The sequence below is a fragment of the Haemaphysalis longicornis genome, unplaced genomic scaffold, assembly GCF_048455015.1.
Source record: "Haemaphysalis longicornis isolate Haplotype H1 unplaced genomic scaffold, Haemaphysalis longicornis Haplotype H1 scaffold_11, whole genome shotgun sequence".
NCBI classification, from domain to species: domain Eukaryota; kingdom Metazoa; phylum Arthropoda; class Arachnida; order Ixodida; family Ixodidae; genus Haemaphysalis; species Haemaphysalis longicornis.
This window is the reverse complement of record NW_027526214.1, coordinates 96,515,460-96,525,842: the sequence shown is the minus strand read 5'-3', so window position 1 is coordinate 96,525,842 and position 10,383 is coordinate 96,515,460. Positions and strand designations below refer to the sequence as shown.

General features: G+C 47.4%; 2 non-coding genes across 2 annotated transcripts; both read left to right on the top strand.

The window, feature by feature from the left end:
- The first annotated feature begins 4,859 nt into the window (after positions 1–4,859).
- Trnak-uuu (transfer RNA lysine (anticodon UUU)) lies at positions 4,860–4,931 on the top strand. Its single transcript has one exon. It is a non-coding gene; the product is annotated as a tRNA-Lys (tRNA).
- A 5,050-nt stretch (positions 4,932–9,981) lies between these two features.
- Trnar-ucu (transfer RNA arginine (anticodon UCU)) lies at positions 9,982–10,053 on the top strand. Its single transcript has one exon. It is a non-coding gene; the product is annotated as a tRNA-Arg (tRNA).
- The last annotated feature ends 330 nt before the right edge of the window (positions 10,054–10,383 follow it).

Here is a 10,383-nt window from a genome sequence, read left to right as displayed (position 1 = left end):
CCGTGTAGTCTAAGTGGCGCTGGCTACCACCCTCAAGCGTCAGATACAGTTGTAGTAAATATAAATACCCCAGAAAGTGACGGAGAACACAGTTGCCCAGATAGCCGAATTGATAACGCATTCGAGATCTAATCGAAAGGCGTGGGTTCGGTCCGCACTGTGGGCGCGTGTTTTTATTTCTTTCTTTCTCATGTAAATATTACCAAAAAAAATGTAACGTCACTAACGATACAAAATAGTCTAATCATTCCCCTATGCTTTCTTTGGCGTTGTAGACTGCCGGCATTTATTTCTGTATTTCCTAACGAGCCCCTCATTTCTGAACCATATTATCGTGCGAAAGCTTAGCGAGGGCCTCGGTTCTGGCAGCCTTGATGCCAAGGTTGCATAGGAGGGTTTCCCACCAGTTAGCCGCCTATGACAGGCTGTAGACGTTCGCGTCACGCCCCGGGGGTTGAAAAAGAAGGTCCCCTTCTTCCCGTGTAGTCTAAGTGGCGCTGGCTACCACCCTCAAGCGTCAGATACAGTTCAGTAAATATAAATACCCCAGAAAGTGACGGAGCACACAGTCGCCCAGATAGCCGAATTGGTAAGTCATTCGAGATCTAATCGAAAGGCGTGGGTTCGGTCCCCACTCTGGGCGCGTGTTTTTCTTTCTTTCTCATGTAAATAATACAAAAAAAAATGTAACGTCACTAACGATAAAAAATAGTCTAATCATTCCCCTATGCCTTCTTTGGCATTGTAGACTGCCGGCATTTATTTCTGTATTTCCTAACGAGCCCCTAATTTCTGAACCCTATTATCGTGCGAAAGCTTAGCGAGGGCCTCGGTTCTGGCAGCCTTGATGCCACGGTAGCATAAGAGGGTTGCCCGCCAGTTAGCCGCTTATGACAGGCTGTAGACGTTCGCGTCACGCCCCGGGGGTTGAAAAAGAAGGTCCCCTTCTCCCCGTGTAGTCTAAGTGGCGCTGGCTACCACCCTCAAGCGTCAGATACAGTTGTAGTGTATATAAATACCCCAGAAAGTGACGGAGAACACAGTCGCCCAGATAGCCGAATTGGTAAGGCATTCGAGATCTAATAGAAAGGCGTGGGTTCGGTCCCCACTCTGGGCGCGTGTTTTTCTTTCTTTCTTTCACATGTAAATAATAACAAAAAAAATGTAATGTCACTAACGATAAAAAATAGTCTATCCCCTATGCCTTCTTTGGCGTTGTAGACGGGCGGCATTTATTTCTGTATTTCCTAACGAGCCCCTCATTTCTGAACCCTATTATCGTGCGAAAGCTTACCGAGGGCCTCGGTTCTGGCAGCCTTGATGCCAAGGTAGCATAAGAGGGTTTTCCACCAAATATCCGCTTATGACAGGCTGTAGACGTTCGCGTCACGCCCCGGGGGTTGAAAAAGAAGGTCCCCTTCTGCCCGTGTAGTCTAAGTGGCGCAGGCTACAACCCTCAAGCGTCAGATACAGTTGTAGTAAATATAAATACCCCAGAAAGTGATGGAGAACACAGTCGCCCAGATAGCCGAATTGGTAAGGCATTCGAGATCTAATCGAAAGGCGTGGGTTCGGTCCCCACTCTGGGCGCGTGTTTTTCTTTCTTTCTTTCTCATGTAACTATTACCAAAAAAAAATGTAACGTCACTAACGATACAAAATAGTCTAATCATTCCCCTATGCCTTCTTTGGCGTTGTAGACTGCCGGCATTTATTTCTGTATTTCCTAACGAGCCCCTCATTTCTGAACCCTATTATCGTGCGAAAGCTTAGCGAGGGCCTCGGTTCCGGCAGCCTTGATGCCAAGGTAGCATGAGAGGGTTTCCCGAAAGTTAGCGGTTTATGACAGGCTGTAGACGTTCGCGTCACGTCCCGGGGGTTGAAAAATAAGGTCCCCTTCTCCCCGTGTAGTTTAAGTGGCGCTGGCTACCACCCTCAAGCGTCAGATACAGTTGTAGTATATATATAAATACCCCTGAAAGTGACGGAGAACACAGTCGCCCAGATAGCCGAATTGGTAAGGCATTCGAGATCTAATCAAATGGCGTGGGTTCGGTCCCCACTCTGGGCGCGTGTTTTTCTTTCTTTCTTTCTCATGTAAATAATAATAAAAAAATTGTAACGTCACTAACGATAAAAAATAGTCTAATCATTCCCCTATGCCTTCTTTGGCATTGTAGACTGCCGGCATTTATTTCTGTATTTCCTAACGAGCCCCTCATTTCTGAACCCTATTATCGTGCGAAAGCTTAGCGATGGCCTCGGTTCTGGCAACCTTGATGCCAAGGTAGCATAAGAGGGTTTCCCGCCAGTTAGCCGCTTATGACAGGCTGTAGACGTTCGCGTCACGCCCCGGGGGTTGAAAAAGAAGGTCCCCTTCTCCCCGTGTAGTCTAAGTGGCGCTGGCTACCACCCTCAAGCGTCAGATACAGTTGTAGTAAATATAAATACCCCAGAAAGTGACGGAGAACACAGTCGCCCAGATAGCCGAATTGGTAAGGCATTCGAGATCTTATAGAAAGGCGTGGGTTCGGTCCCCACTCTGGGCGCGTGTTTTTCTTTCTTTCTTTCTCATGTAACTATTACCAAAAAAAAATGTAACGTCACTAACGATACAAAATAGTCTAATCATTCCCCTATGCCTTCTTTGGCGTTGTAGACTGCCGGCATTTATTTCTGTATTTCCTAACGAGCCCCTCATTTCTGAACCCTATTATCGTGCGAAAGCTTAGCGAGGGCCTCGGTTCCGGCAGCCTTGATGCCAAGGTAGCATGAGAGGGTTTCCCGAAAGTTAGCGGTTTATGACAGGCTGTAGACGTTCGCGTCACGTCCCGGGGGTTGAAAAATAAGGTCCCCTTCTCCCCGTGTAGTTTAAGTGGCGCTGGCTACCACCCTCAAGCGTCAGATACAGTTGTAGTATATATATAAATACCCCTGAAAGTGACGGAGAACACAGTCGCCCAGATAGCCGAATTGGTAAGGCATTCGAGATCTAATCAAATGGCGTGGGTTCGGTCCCCACTCTGGGCGCGTGTTTTTCTTTCTTTCTTTCTCATGTAAATAATAATAAAAAAATTGTAACGTCACTAACGATAAAAAATAGTCTAATCATTCCCCTATGCCTTCTTTGGCATTGTAGACTGCCGGCATTTATTTCTGTATTTCCTAACGAGCCCCTCATTTCTGAACCCTATTATCGTGCGAAAGCTTAGCGATGGCCTCGGTTCTGGCAACCTTGATGCCAAGGTAGCATAAGAGGGTTTCCCGCCAGTTAGCCGCTTATGACAGGCTGTAGACGTTCGCGTCACGCCCCGGGGGTTGAAAAAGAAGGTCCCCTTCTCCCCGTGTAGTCTAAGTGGCGCTGGCTACCACCCTCAAGCGTCAGATACAGTTGTAGTAAATATAAATACCCCAGAAAGTGACGGAGAACACAGTCGCCCAGATAGCCGAATTGGTAAGGCATTCGAGATCTTATAGAAAGGCGTGGGTTCGGTCCCCACGCTGGGCGCGTGTTTTTCTTTCTTTCTTTCTCATGTAAATAATAACAAAAAAATGTAACGTCACTAACGATAAAAAATAGTCCATCCCATATGCCTTCTTTGGCGTTGTAGACGGCTGGCATTTATTTCTGTATTTCCTAACGAGCCCCTCATTTCTGCACCCTATTATCGTGCGAAAGCTTAGCGAGGGCCTCGGTTCTGGCAGCCTTGATGCCAAGGTAGCATAAGAGGGTTTCCCGCCAGTTAGCCGCTTATGAGAGGCTGTAGACGTTCGCGTCACGCCCCGGGGGTTGAAAAAGAAGGTCCCCTTCTCCCCGTGTAGTCTAAGTGGCGCTGGCTACCACCCTTAAGCGTCAGATACAGTTGTAGTAAATATAAATACCCCAGAAAGTGACGGAGAACACAGTTGCCCAGATAGCCGAATTGATAACGCATTCGAGATCTAATCGAAAGGCGTGGGTTCGGTCCGCACTGTGGGCGCGTGTTTTTATTTCTTTCTTTCTCATGTAAATATTACCAAAAAAAAATGTAACGTCACTAACGATACAAAATAGTCTAATCATTCCCCTATGCTTTCTTTGGCGTTGTAGACTGCCGGCATTTATTTCTGTATTTCCTAACGAGCCCCTCATTTCTGAACCATATTAACGTGCGAAAGCTTAGCGAGGGCCTCGGTTCTGGCAGCCTTGATGCCAAGGTTGCATAGGAGGGTTTCCCACCAGTTAGCCGCCTATGACAGGCTGTAGACGTTCGCGTCATACCCCGGGGGTTGAAAAAGAAGGTCCCCTTCTTCCCGTGTAGTCTAAGTGGCGCTGGCTACCACCCTCAAGCGTCAGATACAGTTCAGTAAATATAAATACCCCAGAAAGTGACGGAGCACACAGTCGCCCAGATAGCCGAATTGGTAAGTCATTCGAGATCTAATCGAAAGGCGTGGGTTCGGTCCCCACTCTGGGCGCGTGTTTTTCTTTCTTTCTCATGTAAATAATACAAAAAAAATGTAACATCACTAACGATAAAAAATATTCTAATCATTCCCCTATGCCTTCTTTGGCGTTGTAGACTGCCGGCATTTATTTCTGTATTTCCTAACGAGCCCCTCATTTCTGAACCCTATTATCGTGCGAAAGCTTAACGAGGGCCTCGATTCTGGCAGCCTTCATGCCAAGGTAGCATGAGAGGGTTTCCCGCAAGTTAGCGGCTTATGACAGGCTGTAGACGTTCGCGTCACGTCCCGGGGGTTGAAAAATAAGGTCCCCTTCTCCCCGTGTAGTTTAAGTGGCGCTGGCTACCACCCTCAAGCGTCAGATACAGTTGTAGTAAATATAAATACCCCAGAAAGTGACGGAGAACACAGTCGCCCAGATAGCCGAATTGGTAAGGCATTCGAGATTTAATCAAAAGGCGTGGGTTCGGTCCCCACTCTGGGCGCGTGTTTTTCTTTCTTTCTTTCTCATGTAAATAATAATAAAAAAATTGTAACGTCACTAACGATAAAAAATAGTCTAATCATTCCCCTATGCCTTCTTTGGCATTGTAGACTGCCGGCATTTATTTCTGTATTTCCTAATGAGCCCCTCATTTCTGAACCCTATTATCGTGCGAAAGCTTAGCGAGTGCCTCGGTTCTGGCTGCCTTGATGCCAAGGTAGCATAAGAGGGTTTCCCGCCAGTTAGCCACTTATGACAGGCTGTAGACGTTCGCGTCACGCCCCGGGGGTTGAAAAAGAAGGTCCCCTTCTCCCCGTGTAGTCTAAGTGGCGCTGGCTACCACCCTCAAGCGTCAGATACAGTTGTAGTATATATAAATACCCCAGAAAGTGACGGAGAACACAGTCGCCCAGATAGCCGAATTGGTAAGGCATTCGAGATCTAATCGAAAGGCGTGGGTTCGGTCCCCACTCTGGGCGCGTGTTTTTCTTTCTTTCTTTCTCATGTAAATAATAACAAAAAAAATGTAACGTCAATAACGATAAAAAATAGTCTAATCATTCCCCTATGCCTTCTTTGGCGTTGTAGACTGCCGAATTTATTTCTGTATTTCCTAACGAGCCCCTCATTTCTGAACCCTATTATCGTGCGAAAGCTTAGCGAGGGCCTCGGTTCTGGCTGCCTTGATGCCAAGGTGGCATAAGAGGGTTTCCCGCCTGTTAGCCGCTTATGACAGGCTGTAGACGTTCGTGTCACGCCCCGGGGGTTGAAAAAGAAGGTCCCCTTCTCCCCGTGTAGTCTAAGTTGCGCTGGCTACCACCCTCAAGCGTCAGATACAGTTGTAGTAAATATAAATACCCCAGAAAGTGACGGAGAACACAGTCGCCCAGATAGCCGAATTGATAAGGCATTCGAGATCTAATCGAAAGGCGTGGGTTCGGTCCCCACTCTGGGCGCGTGTTTTTCTTTCTTTCTTTCTCATGTAAATAATAACAAAAAAAATGTAACTTCACTAACGATAAAAAATAGTCTAATCATTCCCCTATGCCTTTTTGGCGTTGTAGACTGCCGGCATGTATTTCTGTATTTCCTAACGAGCCCCTCATTTCTGAACCCTATTATCGTGCGAAAGCTTAGCGAGGGCCTCGGTTCTGGCAGCCTTGATGCCAAGGTAGCAATAAGAGGGTTTCTCGCCAGTTAGCCGCTTATGACAGGCTGTAGACGTTCGCGTCACGGAGAACACAGTCGCCAAGATAGCCGAATTGGTAAGGCATTCGAGATCTCATCGAAAGGCGTGGGTTCGGTCCCCGCTCTGGGCGCGTGTTTTTCTTTCTTTCTTTCTCATGTAAATAATACCAAAAAAAATGTAACGTCACTAACGATACAAAATAGTCTAATCATTCACCTATGCTTTCTTTGGCCTTGTAGACTTCCGGCATTTATTTCTGTATTTCCTAACGAGCCCCTCATTTCTGAACCATATTATCGTGCGAAAGCTTAGCGAGGGCCTCGGTTCTGGCAGCCTTGATGCCAAGGTTGCATAGGAGGGTTTCCCGCCAGTTAGCCGCATATGACAGGATGCAGACGTTCGCGTCACGCCGCGGGGGTTGAAAAAGAAGGTCCCCTTCTTCCCGTGTAGTCTAAGTGGCGCTGGCTACCACCCTCAAGCGTCAGATACAGTTGTAGTAATTATAAATACCCCAGAAAGTGATGGAGAACACAGTCGCCCAGATAGCCGAATTGGTAAGGCATTCGAGATCTAATCGAAAGGCGTGGGTTCGGTCCCCACTCTGGGCGCGTGTTTTTCTTTCTTTCTCATGTAAATAATACCAAAAAAAATGTAACGTCACTAATGATAAAAAATATTCTAATCATTCCCCTATGCCTTCTTTGGCGTTGTAGACTGCCGGCATTTATTTCTGTATTTCCTAACGAGCCCCTCATTTCTGAACCCTATTATCGTGCAAAAGCTTAGCGAGGGCCTCGGTTCTGGCAACCTTGATGCCAAGGTAGCATAAGAGGGTTTCCCGCCAGTTAGCCGCTTATGACAGGCTGTAGACGTTCGCGTCACGCCCCGGGGGTTGAAAAAGAAGGTCCCCTTCTCCCCGTGTAGTCTAAGTGGCGCAGGCTACCACCCTCAAGCGTCATATACAGTTGTAGTAAATATAAATACCCCAGAAAGTGACGGAGAACACAGTCGCCCAGATAGCCGAATTGGTAAGGCATTCGAGATCTTATCGAAAGGCGTGGGTTCGGTCCCCACTCTGGGCGCGTGTTTTTCTTTCTTTCTCATGTAAATAATACAAAAAAAAATGTAACGTCACTAACGATACAAAACAGTCTAATCATTCCCCTATGCCTTCTTTGGCGTTGTAGACTGCCGGCATTTATTTCTGTATTTCCTAACGAGCCCCTCATTTCTGAACCCTATTATCGTGCGAAAGCTTAGCGAGGGCCTCGGTTCTGGCAGCCTTGATGCCAAGGTAGCATAAGAGGGTTTCCCGCCAGTTAGCCGCTTATGACAGGCTGCCGGCGTTCGCCTTACGCCCCGGGGCTTGAAAAAGAAGGTCCCCTTCTCCCCGTGTAGTCTAAGTGGCGCTGGCTACCACCCTCAAGCGTCAGATACAGTTGTAGTAAATATAAATACCCCAGAAAGTCACGGAGAACACAGTCGCCCAGATAGCCGAATTGGTAAGGCATTCGAGATCTAATCGAAAGGCGTGGGTTCGGTCCCCACTCTGGGCGCGTGTTTTTCTTTCTTTCTGATGTAAATATTACCAAAAAAAAATTTAACGTCACTAACGATAAAAAATAGTGTAATCATTCCTCTATGCCTTCTTTGGCGTTGTAGACTGCCGGCATTTATTTCTGTATTTCCTAACGAGCGCCTCATTTCTGAACCCTATTATCGTGCGAAAGCTTAGCGAGGGCCTCGGTTCTGGCAGCCTTGATGCCAAGGTAGCATAAGAGGGTTTCCCGCCAGTTAGCCGCTTATGACAGGCTGTCGGCGTTCGCCTTACGCCCCGGGGGTTTAAAAAGAAGGTCCCCTTCTCCCCGTGTAGTCTAAGTGGCGCTGGCTACCACCCTCAAGCGTCAGATACAGTTGTAGTAAATATAAATACCGCAGAAAGTCACGGAGAACACAGTCGCCCAGATAGCCGAACTGGTAAGGCATTCGAGATCTAATCGAAAGGCGTGGGTTCGGTCCCCACTCTGGGCGCGTGTTTTTCTTTCTTTCTGATGTAAATATTACCAAAAAAAATGTAACGTCACTAACGATAAAAAATAGTCTAATCATTCCCCTATGACTTCTTTGGCGTTGTAGACTGCCGGCATTTATTTCTGTATTTCCTAACGAGCCCCTCATTTCTGAACCCTATTATCGTGCGAAAGCTTAACGAGGGCCTCGATTCTGGCTGCCTTGATGCCAAGGTAGCATGAGAGGGTTTCCCGCAAGTTAGCGGCTTATGACAGGCTGTAGACGTTCGCGTCACGTCCCGGGGGTTGAAAAATAAGGTCCCCTTCTCCCCGTGTAGTTTAAGTGGCGCTGCCTACCACCCTCAAGCGTCAGATACAGTTGTAGTAAATATAAATACCCCAGAAAGTGACGGAGAACACAGTCGCCCAGATAGCCGAATTGGTAAGGCATTCGAGATCTAATCGAAAGGCGTGGGTTTGGTCCGCACTCTGGGCGCGTTTTTCTTTCTTTCTTTGTCATGTAAATATTACCAAAAAAAAATGTAACGTCACTAACGATACAAAATAGTCTAATCATTCCCCTATGCTTTCTTTGGCGTTGTAGACTGCCGGCATTTATTTCTGTATTTCCTAACGAGCCCCTCATTTCTGAACCATATTATCGTGCGAAAGCTTAGCCAGGGCCTCGGTTCTGGCAGCCTTGATGCCAAGGTTGCATGGGAGGGTTTCCCGCCAGTTAGCCACCTATGACAGGCTGTAGACGTTCGCGTCACGCCCCGGGGGTTGAAAAAGAAGGTCCCCTTCTTCCCGTGTAGTCTAAGTGGCGCTGGCTACCACCCTCAAGCGTCAGATACAGTTGTAGTATATATAAATACCCCAGAAAGTGACGGAGCACACAGTCGCCCAGATAGCCGAATTAGTAAGGCATTCGAGATCTAATCGAAAGGCGTGGGTTCGGTCCCCACTCTGGGCGCGTGTTTTTCTTTCTTTCTCATGTAAATAATACCAAAAAAATGTAACATCACTAACGATAAAAAATATTCTAATCATTCCCCTATGCCTTCTTTGGCGTTGTAGACTGCCGGCATTTATTTCTGTATTTCCGAACGAGCCCCTCATTTCTGAACCCTATTATCGTGCGAAAGCTTAGCGAGGGCCTCGGTTCTGGCAGCCTTGATGCCAAGGTAGCATAAGAGGGTTTTCCACCAAATAGCCGCTTGTGACAGGCTGTAGACGTTCGCGTCACGCCCCGGGGGTTGAAAAAGAAGGTCCCCTTCTGCCCGTGTAGTCTAAGTGGCGCAGGCTACCACCCTCAAGCGTCAGATACAGTTGTAGTATATATAAATACCCCAGAAAGTGACGGAGAACACAGTCGCCCAGATAGCCGAATTGGTAAGGCATAAGAGATCTAATCGAAAGGCGTGGGTTCGGTCCCCACTCTGGGTGCGTGTTTTTCTTTCTTTCTTTCTCATGTAAATAATACCAAAAAAAAATGTAACGTCACTAACGATAAAAAATAGTCGAATCATTCCCCTATGCCTTCTTTGGCGTTGTAGACTGCCGGCATTTATTTCTGTATTTCCTAACGAGCCCCTCATTTCTGAACCCTATTATCGTGCGAAAGCTTAGCGAGGGCCTCGGTTCTGGCAGCCTTGATGCCAAGGTAGCATAAGAGGGTTTCCCGCAAGTTAGCCGCTTATGACCGGCTGTAGACGATCGTGTCACGCCCCGGGGGTTGAAAAAGAAGGTCCCCTTCTCCCCGTGTAGTCTAAGTGGCGCTGGATACCACCCTCAAGCGTCAGATACAGTTGTAGTAAATATAAATACCCCAGAAAGTGACGGAGAACACAGTCGCCCAGATAGCCGAATTGGTAAGGCATTCGACATCTAATCGAAAGGCGTGGGTTCGGTCCCCACTCTGGGCGCGTGTTTTTCTTTCTTTCTTTCTCATGTAAATAATACAAAAAAAAATGTAACGTCACTAACGATACAAAATAGTCTAATCATTCCCCTATGCTTTCTTTGGCGTTGTAGACTGCCGGCATTTATTTCTGTATTTCCTAACGAGCCCCTCATTTCTGAACCCTATTATCGTGCGAAAGCTTAGCGAGGGCCTCGGTTCTGGCAGCCTTGATGCCAAGGTTAGATAAGAGGGTTTCCCGCCAGTTAGCCGCTTATGACAGGCTGTAGACGTTCGCATCACGCCCCCGGGGTTGAAAAAGAAGGTCCCCTTCTCCCCGTGTAGTCTAAGTGGC